Here is an 18,309-nt window from a genome sequence, read left to right as displayed (position 1 = left end):
TTATAAATTTGAGAGTATAATACATTCTGAGTAAATTTAGAGAAATTATTAGTCACATAATAGCTTCATGTGTAGTACTTTACTATTGAAACTTTTACTTTATCCTTTCAGTGAGAGAATTTTCTAGATTTAAAAATATGTGAAACAAATCTAATCAAACATCTTCATATATTTTCAGATTTAAATCATTTTATTAGTTCACATTATTTTATAAATATATTGCCTTTTTTTAATGAAATATGTATGCAGTCTAGATTTGAAAGTAGTAGACTTTATCCTCAGGGAGAAAACTGGATTCAGAGAGTCAATGAACTGGAACTCAGAACACTGAATGCCAATCTCAAATCTCTGGTTCACTCAGTACGAACACATGCCTGCCATTTGATTTTAGGCTAAGCAATTTCACAGAGATTTCTGTGGTCTGTTTTCTCAAGGGCCTTTTATTCCATTTAATTAATGAATTTATCATTTTGAAACGACAGATAAAACTTTTACAAATATTTTTTAGATATGAGAAAGAACTTTTACTGCATTTGGATACAAAGACTTTGCTTCCATTTGTTGGTAAATATAAGCATAAAAAATATCAACATAGTTGCTCATCAGAATATTCAACATTTGTGAAAAACATTGCTCTTGTTGTTGTTCAATTAGTTAAGTCATGTTCAACTCTTTGCAACCCCATGAACTGCAGCAAACCAGGCTTCCCGGTCCTTCACTATTTCCCAGAGTTTGCTCAAATTCATGTTCATTGAGTCAGTGACACCATCCAACCATCTCATCCTCTGTCGCCCTCTTCTCCTACCCTCAATCTTTCTCAGCATCAGTGTCTTTTCCAATGAGTCAGCCCTTTGCATCAGGTGGTCAAAGGATTGGAGCTTCAGCTTCAGCATCAGTTCTTCCAGTGAATATTCAGGGTTGATTTCCTTTAGGATTGACTGGCTTGATCTCCTAGCTGTACAAGGAACTCTCAAGAGTCTTCTCCAGTCCCACAACTCAAAATCATTAGGTCTGAGCTCAGCCTTCTTTATGATCCAGCTTTCACATTTGTACATGACTGCTAGAAAAACCATGGCTTTGGATATTTGGATCTTTGTTGGCAAAATGATGACTTAATTTTTTAATATGCTGTCTTGGTTTGTCATGACTTTCCTTCCGAAGAGCAAGCTTCTTTTAATCTCATGGCTGCAGTCATGGTCTGCAACGATTTTGGAACTCAAGAAAAGAAAATCTGTCACTGCTTCCACTTTTCCCCCTTATATTTGTCATGAAGTGATGGGACTGGATGCCATGATCTTCATTTCTTGAATGCTGGGTTTCAAGCCAGCTTTTTTACTCTCCTCTTCCACCTTCATCAAGAGGCTCTTTAGTTCCTCCTTGCTTTCTGTCATTAGAGTTATATCATCTGCATATCTGAGGTAGTTGATATTTCTCCCAGAAATCTTATCAGTAAGTAAGTTTGTTCAAGACTTCAAAGTTTTACACAACTAACAACTAAGCAATTAAATGCCTATTGATGTAATAATTATATCTATTTTCTTGAATTCCTTAATATATCTGTGGAAAGACTTTCTAACTGATATGTCATATTTCATATCACTTTTCTTTAGTATTTTTTATACACATATTCATTTTGCTTCCAGCCTATTCTTCAACCATGTTGTTTTTATGGCTATTTTTCAAATCTCTAGCTAATTATTAACTTCTTTAAGTCAAAGCCTTTATATTTTTTTCTTTCATCTCTCACAATAGCTTCTAGTTAGAATGTTTTCTATATAGCAGGTCCTCAACATTGCAAACTGACTGATTTTAATTGGAAATGTCTTTGGGTACCTCCAGTCAAGAAAGTTTTGAAAGCTTTGGATTTTCAGAATCAGGATGAATGAGCACAAGGACCTAAGGGCAGTAGGAACAGGTGCAGAGCAACTGAGAGAAAGCTGCTTCTAGCTACTTTTGTTGTGTCTATGGAATCAGGCAAGGATTCCTATAGATGCTCTGTGAATAATGCTTAAGAGATTGTGTTTGATCAGTAATGAATGCTTGATGGTCTTGATCCCTGTCTCCTGTACAACGTCACGAACCTCATTCCATAGTTCATCAGGCACTCTATCTATCAGATCTAGGCCCTTAAATCTATTCCTCACTTCGACTGTATAATCATAAGGGATTTGATTTAGGTCATACCTGAATGGTCTAGTGGTTTTCCCTACTTTCTTCAATTTGAGTCTGAATTTGGTAATAAGGAGTTCATGATCTGAGCCACAGTTAGCTCCTGGTCTTGTTTTTGTTGACTGTATAGAGCTTCTCCCTCTTTGGCTGCAAAGAATATAATCAATCAATGTGTTGTTGGAAGAGGGTGTTTGCTACGACCAGTGCATTCTCTTGGCAAAACTCTATTAGTCTTTGCCCTGCTTCATTCTGCATTCCAAGGCCAAATTTGCCTGTTACTCTAGGTGTTTCTTGACTTCCTACATTTGCATTCCAGTCCTCTATAATGAAAAGGACATCTTTTCTGGGTGTTAGTTCTACAAGGTCTTGTAGGTCTTCATAGAACCGTTCAACTTCAGCTTCTTCAGGGTTACTGGTTGGGGCATAGACTTGGATAACTGTGATATTGAATGGTTTGCCTTGGAGACGAACAGAGATCATTCTGTCGTTTTTGAGACTGCATCCAAGTACTGCATTTCAGACTCTTTTGTTGACCATGATGGCTACTGCATTTCTTCTGAGGGATTCCTGCCCGCAGTAGCAGATATAATGGTCATCTGAGTTAAATTCACCCATTCCAGTCCATTTTAGTTCACTGATTCCTAGAATGTCGACGTTCACTCTTGCCATATCTTGTTTGTACACTTCCAATTTGCCTTGATTCATGGACCTGACATTCCAGGTTCCTATGCAATATTGCTCTTTACCACATCGGATCTTGCTTCTATCACCAGTCACATCCACAGCTGGGTATTGTTTTTGCTTTGGCTCCATCCCTTCATTCTTTCTGGAGTTATTTTTCCACTGATCTCCAGTAGCATATTGGGTACCTACTGACATGGGGACTTCCTCTTTCAGTATCCTATCATTTTGCCTTTTCATACTGTTCATGGGGTTCTCAAGGCAAGAATACTGAAGTGGTTTGCCATTCCCTACTCCAGTGGACCACATTCTGTCAGACCTCTCCACCATGACCCTCCTGTCTTGGGTTGCCCTGTGGGCATGGCTTGGTTTCATTGAGTTAGACAAGGCTGTGGTTAGACTGACTAGTTTTCTGTGAGTATGGTTTCAGTGTGTTTGCCCTCTGATGCCCTCTTGCAACACCTACCATCTTTCATGGGTTTCTCTTACCTTGGGTGTGGGGTATCTCTTCATGGCTGAAAATAGCTGTGAAAAGAAGAGAGGTGAAAAGCAAAGGAGAAAAGGAAAGATATAAGCATCTGAATGCAGAGTTCCAGAGAATAGCAAAAAGAGATAAGAAAGCCTTCTTCAGTGATCAATGCAAAGAAATAGAGTAAGAGAACAGAATGGGAAAGACTAGAGATCTCAAGAAAATTGGAGATACCAAGGGAACATTTCATGCAAAGATGGGCTCAATAAAGGACAGAAATGGTATAGACCTAACAGAAGCAGAAGATATTAAGAAGAGGTGGCAAGAATACACAGAAGAACTGTACAAAAAAGATCTTCACGACCCACATAATCATGATGGTGTGATCTCTAATCTAGAGCCAGACATCCTGGAATGTGAAGTCAAGTGGACCTTAGAAAGCATCACTATGAACAAAGCTAGTGGAGGTGATGGAATTCCAATTGAGCTGTTTCAAATCCTGGAAGATAATGCTGTGAAAGTGCTATACTCAATATGCCAGCAAATTTGGAAAATTCAGCAGTGGCCACAGGACTGGAAAAGGTCAGTTTTCATTCCAATCCCAAAGAAAGGCAATGCCAAAGAACACTCAAACTACAGCACAATTGCACTCATCTAACATGCTAGGAAAGTAATGCTCAAAATTCTCCAAGCCAGGCTTCAGCAATACGTGAACTGTGAACTTCCTGATGTTCAAGCTGGTTTTAGAAAAGGCAGGGGAACCAGAGATCAATTGCCAACATACGCTGGATCATGGAAAAAGCAAGAGAGTTCCAGAAAAACATCTATTTCTGCTTTATTGACTATGCCAAAGTGTTTGACTGTGTGGATCACAATAAACTGTGGAAAATTCTGAAAGAGATGGGAATACCAGACCACCTGACCTGCCCCTTGAGAAATCTGTATGCAGGTCAGGAAGCAACAGTTAAAACTGGACACGGAACAACAGACTGGTTCCAAATAGGAAAAGGAGTACTCCAAGGCTGTATATTGTCACCCTGCTTATTTAACTTCTATGCAGAGTACATCATGAGAAACGCTAGACTGGAAGACACACAAGCTGGAATCAAGATTGCTGGGAGAAATATCTATAACCTCAGATATGCAGATGACATCACCCTTATGGCAAAAGTGAAGAGGAATTAAAAAGCCTCTTGATGAAAGTGAAAGAGGAGAGTGAAAGGGTTGGCTTAAAGCTCAAAACTCAGAAAACTAAGATCATGGCATCCAGTCCCATCACTTCATGGAAATCAATGGGGAAACAGTGGAAACAGTGTCAGACTTCTTTTGGGGGGGCTCCAAAATCACTGCAGATTATGACTGCAGCCATGAAATTAAAAGACGCTTACTTCTTGGAAGAAAAATTGTGACCAACCTAGATAGTATATTCAAAAGCAAAGACATTACTTTGCCGACTAAGGTCCATCTAGTCAAGGCTATGGTTTTTCCAGTGGTCATGTATGGGTGTGAGAGTTGGACTGTGAAGAAAGCTGGGCACTGAAGAATTGATGCTTTTGAACTGTGGTGTTGGAGAAGACTCTTGAGAGTCCCTTGGACTGCATGGAGATCCAACCAGTCCATCCTGAAGGAGATCAATCCTGGGATTTCCTTGGAAGTAATGATGCTAAAGCTGAAACTCCAGTACTTTGGCTGCCTCATGCAAAGAGTTGACTCATTGGAAAAGACTCTGATGCTGGGAAAGATTGGGGGCAGGAGGAGAAGGGGCCGACAGAGGATGAGATGGCTGGATGGCATCACGGACTCGATGGACGTGAGTCTGAGTGAACTCCGGGAGTTGGTGATGGACAGGGAGGCCTGGTGTGCTGCGATTCATGGGGTTGCAAAGAGTCAGACATGACTGATCGACTGAACTGAACTGAATGCTTGATGAAGATAGGACTATATTGGTTTACAAGCAACTCCTCCATTATGTTCTTAAATAAGAACCAGTGAACAGGTATGAAATAGGCAATGTTTGTTAGGCATTAAGAAGAACTAAGTCTTCTATAGACCCAAGGACATGCTTCAGAATCTGTTCCACTAAATTTGACAACTGTAAATATAACCAGTAGAAGAGAACGAAAAAGTATTTAATGTTTCCTCTTCTCTAGTAGTGAAATAACAAATTATTCGTTGAAATTTATGTTGAAAATCCTTAAAAATCCTGAAGGTATTACTTAAAAAGATACCTTGTGATTACATAAAAATGATATTCTTTATTAAATAAGTCAAAATACATGCTAATCAACAGCTTAACACTCACTATATACAAAATAATTTTATGGTTATTCCATAAAGTCAATAATTATTAATTATATATATTAATGATGTTATATTATTAATTAAAAATATTTATATTACTTAAATGTTATTCATTTATAAATGGAATAAATATTTTTCATAACATAAAAGTTATGAAAATACAAATGAGCCAGATCTATAGCTTGCTCTTAAAGCTAAAATCAAACTGCTAACATTCTAGAATAATTTATTATCATACTAAGTTAAACACACTTCCCTTTATCAATATATATCCTTTTGAGTTTTGCCAGAAGCACCCCTATGACAAAGATGAAAATGCAAAAAGTGTGTTTGAAAAGTGTTCTCAGAAACCCTCATAAGGTATTGGGAATGTGTGGGGAAAAATATATGCAAAGGATATATTATTAAACTAGTAACAGTTGTGAATAATTAGAATTTAATTTTCCTGAGGAACTCTAAGAGACAGTGAAACAGGTGGAATTAGTGGGAATTCCATTACTTTATTCATTTAGTACCATAATAAATAGACTTCTTTTCTTTCATGAGTTTTTTTTTTTTGGTTAAAGTATATTTACTTCTAACCCTTAAAATGTGCTAAGAAAAAAAAAGAAACCCAAAATGACCGATACACTTTTGAAGACATTCTGTATACTTCATAAATACACTGTAGAAATGGAGAATAGGTAAAAGTAGTAATCAAGAAGCCACAGATAAGGATAAGTGTAACAAATATCCCTAAATCCTCAGTGGCTTCAAAACAAAACAAAAAAAATCTTTCTTTCATGAAAATTCCCATTCAACTGCTCCCATTCTTCTAGGTCCCCTGGGTGGCTTCCCTCCAAATGGTGGCTCTAGGGAATTCACTGGCAGTCCAGAAATTGTGAATCCGAGCTTCCACTGCAGAGAGAAATGGATCCAGTCCTTGTCATGGAACTAAGATCTTGCATGTCGCATATCATGGCCAAAAAAAAAAAAAAAAGGATAAATAAATGGTGACTCTGTTCTTCAAAATTTTTGCATTGTGTGGCTCCAAAAACCAGTGAGTCCTCAGACACTTGGGAGGCTCTGTATGTAGAGATAGAAAACTCAAGATACTCTGTAAACAATTGTGTGAGGTGTTTCACACACTCAGCCTGAGTAGGGCACATACTACTTTCTCTCACATGCCTCTGGCCCAAACTCGTCTCATGACCCCAACCATACTGACTGTGAAATAGAGTTCCCCTATGTATTAAGGAAATTAATATTGGTCTGGAAACATCTGGAAAGTGTCTACCACAGGTAATAATTGATAGCCTAAAATTTGGAGGTGTGTTTCTAGCACTGCATATTAAAGTGGTTTGGTCTTGGTCTTGCCCCTAGGATACATTTTTAACAATGAATGAGATGAAATTTAGGAAACAAGTAATATTTTAAATGAAATAGAAAACTATAAAATGAATAAATAGGAAGCATAATCCTACAACAAAAGTATTTTAAAATCTTAATTTATGCACAGGTAAGGTGAAAAATAAAGTGAAATTAAGTGGATGAAACAATATTCTGCCTTTAGGGTACAATACAATTAACTGCACAAATATGTTAACAGAATGTAAATTTTCAAATGTCTATTTAAAAATATTTTTTCCACAAGCCAAATTCAAATCAATACAGTGAAAATATTATTGCTCTATTTTTTTCAAAAGTTAAATATTTTTATTATCAAGAAAGTAAATTTCTTGATTATATGGATTACACTTCTAATTTAGACTATGAATTAGCAGATATCTAAAGTTGTTTGGGGAAATATTGACAAATTTAAACATGATATGAAAGCCCACTATAAGTTAAAATATTTGGAAACTTTCTCATACCAAGAACAATAAATTACGTGGAAATAATAAATCAATTTAAAAAAACTACAGGGGGTCAGAACGCCATTGTTAAAATATTCTAAATGGCCACCTGAAAGGGAGAGCAGACATATGTTTATATACTAAAAATTTTAGGAAATGCATTGACATTTTTTAAAATCTAAAAACGTGACACAAAGAACTGAACAAGCAATTGTAAGTTGAAGATATATTACAGTAGCCAAGTATACTTTATGTAAGACTCTAAGCAGAAGAAATTAGATGGGTTTAAAAGGGATGTAATATATAGCTTTATCCACCCATTCATATTTAAGATTACAGGAATTCAAGTATTCTCAGCATGATGTTGACACAGTTTGATAGGAGTCTCTACATTCTCACTGTAGCTTTCACTGAAGGGTTTTTGTGTGTGTGTGTTATTAAGTTCTTTTATTGGTAATGCTAATACTACTTGGGAATTAGATTGGTTATGTTTCCCATGAGTAAATAACTGATAAGCAAGCATTCTTCATTGGCAGCATACCAAAAAAATGGAAAAATTCTGTCTTGAAATTTATTAACAGGCTAATTACCATGACAGCAACCCATTTTTAATAAGCATTGTAATTACCACATCAATCTTTAAGACCTTCCAAATCCAAGGCTGATGTTTTGGGAAAAGGGGTGGTGCTAAGACAATTATGTTTAATGAGATTGACTTAAGACATTATTTTTCTTCCAGAGTTTGTCTTGCTACCAGAATCCCCATTAGTTGTTTTAGACCTCTTTCTAAACTGTGTTGTCCAGAAGTCATGTTGATGAGTCTAATGAAAATAAACTCAAATAACTCACTGTCAATATTTTTTAACTGTGAAGTTTCTCATTCTTTCTAACACAGGTAAATTGTATTTGAGAATAAATTGATCACATGTCATCCTAATTTCCCATTAGTTTCTCAGGTAAAACAAATCTAACAGACAGTGAAATGAAAGTGGGTAGTATGTTCAGAAATAAGAAGGCTTACAAAATGTTTAATAGATATTGGAAAAGATTTGTCTCATGTGTGAACAGTGTCTGCACAGATGAAAACTTATTAAGCTAATGCCTCTGAATCTAATTTCCTTCTGATTTAAAAATAAGTTTTAATCAAACCCTAACCTTTAAAGTTGTATGACCTCTATTACCCTGTGAGCAATACAGTCATGGCTGAGAATAAGTGAAAGAATTACAGAAACATATTCTCAAAAAATTGTTTAAATGCCCTTAAGAATCTCAAAGTAATATTTATCTCAGTATGAGAACTTCAAAATTCTGTGAATCTACCTTTTTATTTATTTTTTTAACATAGAATATACTCTCTTCCTCCAAAGATAGATCCTGTCTTTTGAGTGACCATTGCTTCTTAGGGCAAATGAGTAGTATTAATATTAGGAGAATGCTGACTCTCATCAGTAATTCTGAAGTCCTAAAATTATAATTTATTCATTTTACATTTCACATAAACAGCAGATGGTCATTCATATCATCTGAAAACATTAGCAGTAAAATCTTAACACAATATGACAGCCCATTTTGCAAATTAAGCTTTCTTTCTTCTAAACCCACCGTTTGAGTCACTGTTCCCCCAAGCACAGTTCTGTCTTCTGTATTTCTAATCAGACTGCTCACTCATTACAGAATATCATTGGCTTTCCCCTCTACTTATTTCAATCTATTGTGTCAAGAACTCTGAAGAGTTGTCTATTTTTTTCAATTTACTAGCTAACATTAGTTTGCCACAACTTCATGGAAGCTGACAGAAGATGATTCCTGGGTCAGAAAAAAAAAGGACTTTACTATCCAAGGCTCATCTCAGATGAGCCTCATGTCTTTATAAGTTCTCTCCCTTAATTTCAATAGGAGCAATGTGAGAGGAGTCTAGATAAATGTTGTACCAGTTTGTGACACAGTTAAGGAATTCTGAGTTTAGGAAACTTCTGATCTTTAAAAGGTCCTGCTAGCAAACCTGCCTAATTTTTGCCCTTAAGGGAGACATTGCCTTCAATATCCTGATCAGGAAGCAGATCTTCCTTCAGACCTGGAGGCAGACACAATCTCTAACATATAAGGCTGTCTGCTACACAAACAGCCTTGAGAAAGAGAGTTCAGGACAAAAAAATGCCAAAAGACATGCCGAAATGCATATCAAACCCCATCCTTCAAGCTACAATGTAAATCCTACTTCTTTTATGATCAGAGGCCACAGTAACATTTCACTATACATTTTCGGCACCGTTTGACACATCATTCATATTGTGTGGTATTATGCATGTTATTTATTTTCTTGCTTAACATTTATGTCCCATTTAATTAAACTATATATTTCATGTTGTCTCCTTACTTCAAACTCAATGAAGGTACAAATTATAATATTAAATTCCTTTTTAGCCTCACAGAATTTAATGGAATTTTATTTTGAATAGTCTCTCAAATATGTGTTCCATGAAGAAGGGTCAAACTTTACTTTGTAAATTTTTCATCCTAAACCACTGGTAAACAAATGGTAGTGAAAGAGTTTTACTCTATCAATTTTTTGTTGTTGTTGTTTTGGTTTGGGGGGAATTAGTTAGAATGTGGCAACAACGTTCCCTATGCTATCGTCTATCCTTTTCTTAAAGCTTTTCAGTCAACTTTATTGGTGTCAAATATCAAAGAATGTCAACTCTCTATGTCTGTTTCTCCACTGTTGCCCTGCAAATAAATTCTTCAGTACCATTTTTCTAGATTGAGAGGGGAGGAGAGGGTGAGATGTATGGAAAGAGTAACATGGAAACTTACATTACCATATGTAAAATAGATAGCCAACGGGAATTTGCTATATGGCTCAGGAAACTTAAACAGGGGCTCTGTATCAACCTAGAGGATAGGGAGGGAGATGGGAAGGAGTTTCAAAAGGGCTGGGATATATGTATACCTGTGGCTGATTCATGTTGAGGTTTGACAGAAAACAGCAAAATTCGGTAAGGAAATTATCCTTCAATAAAAAATAAATTAATTTTAAAAATGTCAAAAGCATCAATTCTTACGGAGAATTAAAGAAAAGCATAAATATAATTAGAATTGACAACAATCTTCAACAAAATTTGGAATGAGATTAGTTTTCACTTCTAGGAGCTTAATAACAAGGCCTGCAAGGCAAAATCTTCAAATCTATATTTTATGAATTAAAAATTATCAAATATGCACATAGGTTAGAAAGCCAAAAACATTTATAAAACACAACCTCAAGTATTTCTAATACGTCAAGGCAACATTTTCTAATGCATCTAACTACCATTCTTGGTTTTGCCTTCATATTTATAGATGTTTAACTGCTATTACTGGTGACTCAGAGGGTAAAGCGTTTGCCTGCAGAGCAGGAGACCTGGGTTCGATCCCTGGGTCAGGATGATCCCCTGGAGAAGGAAACGGCAACCCACTCCAGTATGCTTGCCTGGAGAAGCCTATGGACAGAGGAGCTTGGTAGTCTATAGTCCACGGGGTCACAAAGAGATGGACACAACTGAGCGACTTCAATTCACTTCACTTCATTTCACTTCAACTGCTATAACAGATTTTTTTTTTCCATTTTCACATGGGCTTACTGATTTCTGCCTGTTGAGAGAAGTTTTTTTCTCTCTTATACCAACTTTTCTCCTTCCCCATATTCCTTATATTTATATCCTACTTGTTAATTCAACTGCTATTATTACCACTGACTACATAAAAGTTTATCTTCAGAGTTGAACCTTGTAATATATTTCAATTACAATTCATTTCAAATAACTTTTTTGTGTTCATTAATAACACCCACAAGTTGTTTCTTCAATCATGTACACACGCATCATTACCATATTATCAAGTTTTCTATGAGAAGTGTAGAATCCTTCTCTAGTACATCAAATAATCCACCAGTTGCATCTCTTTTATGAAGACATCCTTCATGAAAGCTCTTCTGGCAGCTTCAGTCTGTCTTGAATGTTCCTGAGTAACACAGCATATCTATCATCATGATGTTTTGCTTCAATATCACTTTGGGAGTCCATTCTCTCTTATATATAATATCTTATATTTTAAATTAGTTTTGGTAGAACATTCATTAAACTAGTGTTGAAGAAAAGAAACATAGCAGAAAAAATTTGGAAATCTAAAAATGTCTTTCTTCTTTAATACCTGAAAAAATATGTCTGGTTGGGTGGAAAATTCTAGTTTGAAAATAGTTTTCCTTCAGAATTTCAAAAGTTTTACTCAGACATCTCCTAGCTTCTTAATTTTTACTATGTCATTTTGATTCCTAATTCTTGATATATGATTATTTTGGGAAAAAAATGAAAAATTCATTGGAAATGTTTAAGATCTTCATTTTTTCCCTAGTGTTTTAAATTGCAAGTGAATGAGTTTTGATGCAGATCTTGCTTACTTTGTGTGCTGGACACCTAGTGGAAGCTTTGTAATTGAAAACATTTGTCTAAATATGATATAGTTCTTTACTTTTTAGAAAATAATTTCTTAATCTCTATTTTATCTTTTGGAATTCTATTCATATGTTAGATTAGCTGGACAAATTCTCTAATTATATTATCTTCCCCTTCTTCTATCCCTTTGATTGTTTTATTCTCTGGAAGATTTCTTCAGCTTTATTTTCCACTCCTTTTATTGATTTTATATAGTAACATTTTTACTATTCTAAGAGTTCATTGATGTCCTCTGAAAATTCCTTGCTTTTATTTTCCTATTCTTGTTATATGATTGCAACATTTCCCTTTTTTCTCTGGGAATACTAATTAAAAGTATATGTAACTGTGATTTATTTTGTAGTTCTGCTCCCTGCAGCATTTTTGTTTCCTGAGTCTTTTTCTTGGTTTCTCTCTTGTTTTTTTTAGATGATTGTCTCAAATGTTTGGTCATCCGGTATACTCACACCTAAGATTCAGTTATAAAACAGCTTATTGGTAGCTCTCTTGATCAACAGTGGCCTTTGCTGTGAGTGTATTAGCAGGGTTGTTTCACCAAGGATTACCTTGTCAGGATTTGTAGCTGTTTCTCCAGAGTTCATCAGTTTTACTAGATAGGTTCTCTAATATTCCTCCAGAAAGGCATTCTCAGAACCAAGTGTGAGACGGGATTGTGAAGAGTACATAAACTTACATTTAATAACTCTAATTAAAGAGCATATTGCCTTTTGTTTTTGATGATTTCACATTTCTTAGATCAAAGTTTCTCTGGCGAACATCTCATAAAAATAAATTTATAGTCATCTGTAGGGATTTAACTAGCAAGTTGGTAAGGGAACAGAGGTAGTTTGGTGTCGAACTGTGTGAAATGTAAAAGATCTGGGAATGTAACTCTTCTTAAATAGATTTTAAACCACTGGTATTGTTCAGACTGAATTACTCAATATGCCAGCAAATTTGGAAAACTCAGCAGTGGCCACAGGACTAGAAAAGGTCACTTTTCATTCCAATCTCAAAGAAAGCAATGCCAAAGAATGCTCAAACTACCGCACAATTGCACTCATCTCATACGCAAGTAAAGTAATGCTCAAAATTCTCCAAGCCCGGCTTCAGCAATATGTGAACTGTGAACTTCCAGAAGTTCAACCTGTTTTTAGGAAAGGCAGAGGAACCAGAGATCAAATTGCCAACATCTGCTGGAGCATCAAAATAGCAAGAGAGTTCCAGAAAAACATCTACTTCTGCTTTATTGACTATGCCAAAGCCTTTGACTGAATGAATCACAATAAACTGTGGAAAATTTTTCAAGAGATGGGAATACCAGACCACCTGACCTGCCTCTTGAGAAGCCTATATGCAGGTCAGGAAGCAACAGTTAGAACTGGACATGGAACAACAGACTGGTTCCAAATAGGAAAAGGAGTACATCAAGGCTGTATATTGTCACTCTGCTTATTTAACTTATATGCAGAGTACATTATGAGAAACTCTGGGCTGGAGGAATCACAAGTTGGAATCAAGATTGCCGGGAGAAATATCAATAACCTCAGATATGCAGATGACACCACCCTTATGGCAGAAAGTGAAGAGGAATTAAAAAGCCTCTTGATGAAAGTGAAAGAGGAGAGTGAAAAAGTTGGCTTAGAGCTCAACATTCAGAAAACAAAGATCAAGGCATCTGATCCCATCACTTCATGGCAAATAGATGGGGAAACAGTGGTCACACTGTCAGACTTTATTTTGGGGGACTCCAAAATCACTGCAGATGGTGACTGCAGCCATGAAATTAAAATATGCTTACTCCTTTGAAGGAAAGTTATGACCAACCTAGATAGCATATTCAAAAGCAGAGACATTACTTTGCCAACAAAGGTCCCTCTAGTCAAGGCTATGGTTTTTCCAGTGGTCATGTATAGATGTGAGAAAGCTGAGCGCCGAAGAATTGATGCTTTTGAACTGTGGTGTTGGAGAAGACTCTTGAGAGTCCCTAGGAGTGCAAGGAGATCCAACCAGTCCATCCAAAAGGAGGTCAGTCCTGGGTGTTCATTGGAAGGACTGATGCTAAACCTGAAACTCCAATACTTTGACCACCTCATGTGAAGAGTTGACTCACTGGAAAAGACCGTGATGGTGGGAGAGATTGGGGGCAGGAGCAGAAGGGGACGACAGAGGATGAGATGGCTGGATAACATCACCGACTCAATGGACGAGAGTCTGAGTGAACTCCGGGAATTGGTGATGGACAGGGAGACCTGGCGTGCTGCGATTCTTGGGGTCACAGTCAGACACGACTGAGCGACTGAACTGAACTGAACTGAACTGAAATGTATAACAGATAAGTGATAATGTTTTGAGGTTTATTTTACCTGTTGCCAAAATTTTAGGCTAAAATTTATGTGCATTTTCCAGCAAGTATGTGAGGGATTTTCATTTTATAAGATTTAATTGCAACAATTAATATTTCAGTATATTCATTTTTTAATTAAGAACTTGCCAGCGATTACTAAATGTTTTTTAAAACTTATTTGTAGTCTAGACACATAAAATATAGTTCGTTAATGATAACAATGAAATAAAACAAACCAATAAAACTTGCTTATATTAATATCAACTGATATTAATTCTATATAAAAAGCAATAATCACATAGTATTTCTGGGACTTCCTTCATCCTGTATATTCTGTCAAATATATTCTCACTTCACCGCCACTGTCACAGTGTTACTTCCATCAAGATTTAATTGCAACAATTAACATCTCAGTATATTCATTTTTTAAATTAAGAATATTGTTTTTTAACTCAAATAATGTTTTTCTGTGGAAAACAAATTTTCTGTGGAAATTTCCACAAAACTCTGTGGAATTTTGTCAATGTTGATGAAAACACTCACGATTCCTACGGAAGTCTAATCAAACTTTAAGTACAGCACCTATTCCACTATATCTTGTGCCTAGTGTTTCAATCATCTGACAGCTGAGTAATTTGACAGTTTAGACTGTAAGCTCTAAGGGAGCAAGGCCCATAATATGTCACCATGAGACATTCATGGGGTTGCAAAGAGTTGGACACAACTGAGCGACTGAACTGACTGACTGACGCTCTAAAAGCTAAGTGATGTCTCCAATTACTGAGTTTTTTAATGATTCCATAATTCTGTGCCTCATTTTATCCTCCATACTGACAGCTTTGATTCAAGCTTTCTTCAGTATGTTGAACAGTGGTCGTTTCCTGATCTGATTCATTTCCTACGAAATTGTTTTCCTGTCATCTCCTCTTCCACTCCCTCTATCACTGTTCGCAGGCTTGGTTATTGTTTTATTCCTTCATTATTGTTTTAGCATAGTTTCAGGGAGAAGACACATAGAATGAATATTTTGAAAACAGCAGGTTTAAGTAGAACTAACTCTTTATTTTCTCTTAAACATATAGCTGTTAGTATTCAGACCCTCAGAAGCTATTTCCCAGCAAAAGAAGAAATGTAATTGAGTAGCTTTGGATCAGAAATATTTGTATAAATAACTAGGTAAGCTTTCTTTTTTTAATGTAAGTTATCTGGTTATAAAATCTGCTTGTTTATAAATATATTTTTAAAGAAATTATATTCATTTTGAAATGCTTTTATAGTTCTTAAGAAAAGAATCATAGGTCATGATAAACTGAAAAACAGGTATATCTTCTCCAAACAGTTGCATTGAGTAAACTATTTTCTAGATTTAAACAGCAAAGAGAATAATAATAGTACATTTGCTAGTTTCTTTATGGAACCTACAAGGTCCAATTACTACAAGACATTTTAGAAAATTATCTGGGAAGGAATTGTTAATTCAAACTAAAAAATCTTCCCAAACTGATCAAAATATTAATACAGTATCACAAATATTTTTATATTACTATATAATAAAATCACCTCATTTTATATCAATCAGCATTGTGGCATGTTTCTCTTCAGAAAATAAATTTCCTTATCAAAATAAAATTTTTTTAGGATAGTATTAGCCATTAAATCTAGAAACTCACGATTACCGAATGGGGTTTATGTAAGATATACATTTTTGTGGTTATGAAATCTCTCCAGGATGGCTGTAAAATTGGTACTTTATGGAAGATTTTTAAAAGACAAACTATCATGAGGAACTCAAGGCTAAATTCTAATGCCATTTATTAGAATTTTTGCTAAATCTAAGCCATAGTCTGTCTCAGCTGGCTGTTGCAAACATGATCCTCACCTGCAGATTATTTTGCATTCTATGCCTATATTATTTCAAGTTCTACCAGTTGGATGAACCAGTTTAGAAAAAGAAACAGAAATTTATAGTGTATTGACAATCCTAAAACTATGGCTCAAAAGGTTAAAAAAAAACAAAATTAGTCCTATAGTTTTAGCATTTTTCAAAATTAAGGTAAAAGCACCTGAAGTAAAGTTGCTCAATTGTTTATGGTTTATAAAAATGAATTTCTAGTCAATCAACCAGTCTGACATCAAATCAAAATTCAAATAACAGATGAATCTTAAGACTATAAACCAATTTTAGATGTTAAGGTTGTCAAGTTTCAATCCAGCACTAATACGTTACTCATGTTCCTATTGACAATGATAGGGGAGGTTTTAAAGAATAAATATTCATGTAAAGAAAACATACTTGAGCCTAACAACTGTTATATATAGAACACATAGATCATATATAAAACATAGATTCCCCGAAAGACCTGTCACCTTTATTCATAGAGTCCATATGAATGGACTACTAGTTTACATGTTATTCTCTGAATACATGTTATTGTCTCAAGTAATATAATTTTAGACAGCCTTCTACTAAATCCTTGTCATCAAAAATGTATTGAAGGTAGTACTCCACTACGGTATGCACCACCATGACATTTCACATACACAACAAAGAATGAGATGTTTGTCAAGTTCAGGTTGTGTGGGAAAAATCCCAAAGTAGGTCAAAGAAGAAGGTTATAGAACTAGTGCCTTCTAGCATGGTTTCCTGGAAGGTGACACCACCTTAAAAGACTAACAGGGCCTGGGGAAACGAGGTGCCTTGTGCTGTTAGTTCCCCTCAAGTATGCAGTGTGAACTGAGATCCTGCGGCCCAGCTGACTCTGGGCAGCAGGGCCCTGAGCAAATAGAAAAGAGGGAGAATCATGCACGGCAGTGCTGCAAAGGCTTTGCAGTAAGAAGAGAAAAGAAGCCTCTTTCCAAAAGTCTTTTAAAATGCCATTTCTCTCTTGTATTAGATTTTTAATCCAGCAATACAATCTTATTGTTTTATCAAATGTATTCCAGTGGGAACACAACTCACAATCTCTTACTCAAAACCTTAGGGAAATGTTTTTCTGAATATTTGAGATTTTAGGAAGATATTATAGTACGTATTCCATGTTTTACATAACACATCCAGCAGGCTCTGTGGCAATACTGTGTAATCAAACACATTATTTCCAGAGTAAAACATATGATTATTCAGATGAAGTAGGATAAATAAAGAAGAGAAAGTATTTTCTATTTTCGCATTCAACTCATTTCAGGTTGGATGTCACTACCAAACTAGTTCTCATCAGCTTTTGCTACAAAAAGTTACCAATAATATTTAACAAAACACATCCATTCAATCACTAGAACTTTTTAGATTTTAGAATTGTGTCTAAGGTATCAAAGTTGTGTACTATAAAACTTCATGACCATAATTATAACAAAAATCACATGTATGTTCTTTCTAAAAGATATATTATAGAAGTGTTTGACTAATTTAATTAAATTTAGTGCCATTTAAAATTATATATGAACAAAACAATATACATAGTCTTTTTTAAAAGTATATATTACTATAAATATTTGATTGGGGGGGGATGGGCAGAGGATATACTGTTCAGAAACATACATGTAAGGCCAACCAGAAGGCCATTAAGAAGAGGGAGAAAGCAGCCTCCGGGATACAGATGCCTGAGTTATTCCAGGTCATGCCTGAAGGCCTGGGAATTGCTAGAGATATTGGAGCTTGGGCTTCTTCTCTTTCATCCTTTCCAGGAACAGTGAAAGCTCCTGAATGTGGAAGGTGAATCACATATGCAACCCTGTCACTCACTTCTCAGTCACCCGAACAATTACATGAGATGCAGCATAGGATCTGATCAACCACATATAATTCCAATCACTTTCCTAACTATGCAACCATATCTTGTATTGAAAGAAAAAGAAAAAAAGGAAAGAATGAAAGGTGGGTTAAAAAATGAGAATGCCTCACTTGCTACTTATATCTGAATCACTAAAAGTAAACATCTTTTTATTATAACACTAAAGAGTTAAATAAAATGTAAGTATTTGCAAAAAAGACAATGGAGCAATAGAAACCTATACAAAAAAAAAAAAAAAAAAAAAAAA

The 18,309-nt window shown here is 35.5% G+C and overlaps 1 protein-coding gene across 1 annotated transcript in view; it reads right to left on the bottom strand.

The window, feature by feature from the left end:
* MDGA2 (MAM domain containing glycosylphosphatidylinositol anchor 2) overlaps positions 1–18,309 on the bottom strand; it is a 928,200-nt gene that overhangs the window by 411,790 nt on the left and 498,101 nt on the right. The gene's annotated exons all lie outside the window — the stretch shown is intronic.

The sequence above is a fragment of the Capra hircus genome, chromosome 10, assembly GCF_001704415.2.
Source record: "Capra hircus breed San Clemente chromosome 10, ASM170441v1, whole genome shotgun sequence".
NCBI lineage: Eukaryota > Metazoa > Chordata > Mammalia > Artiodactyla > Bovidae > Capra > Capra hircus.
This window is presented reverse-complemented; position numbering and strand designations above follow the sequence as displayed.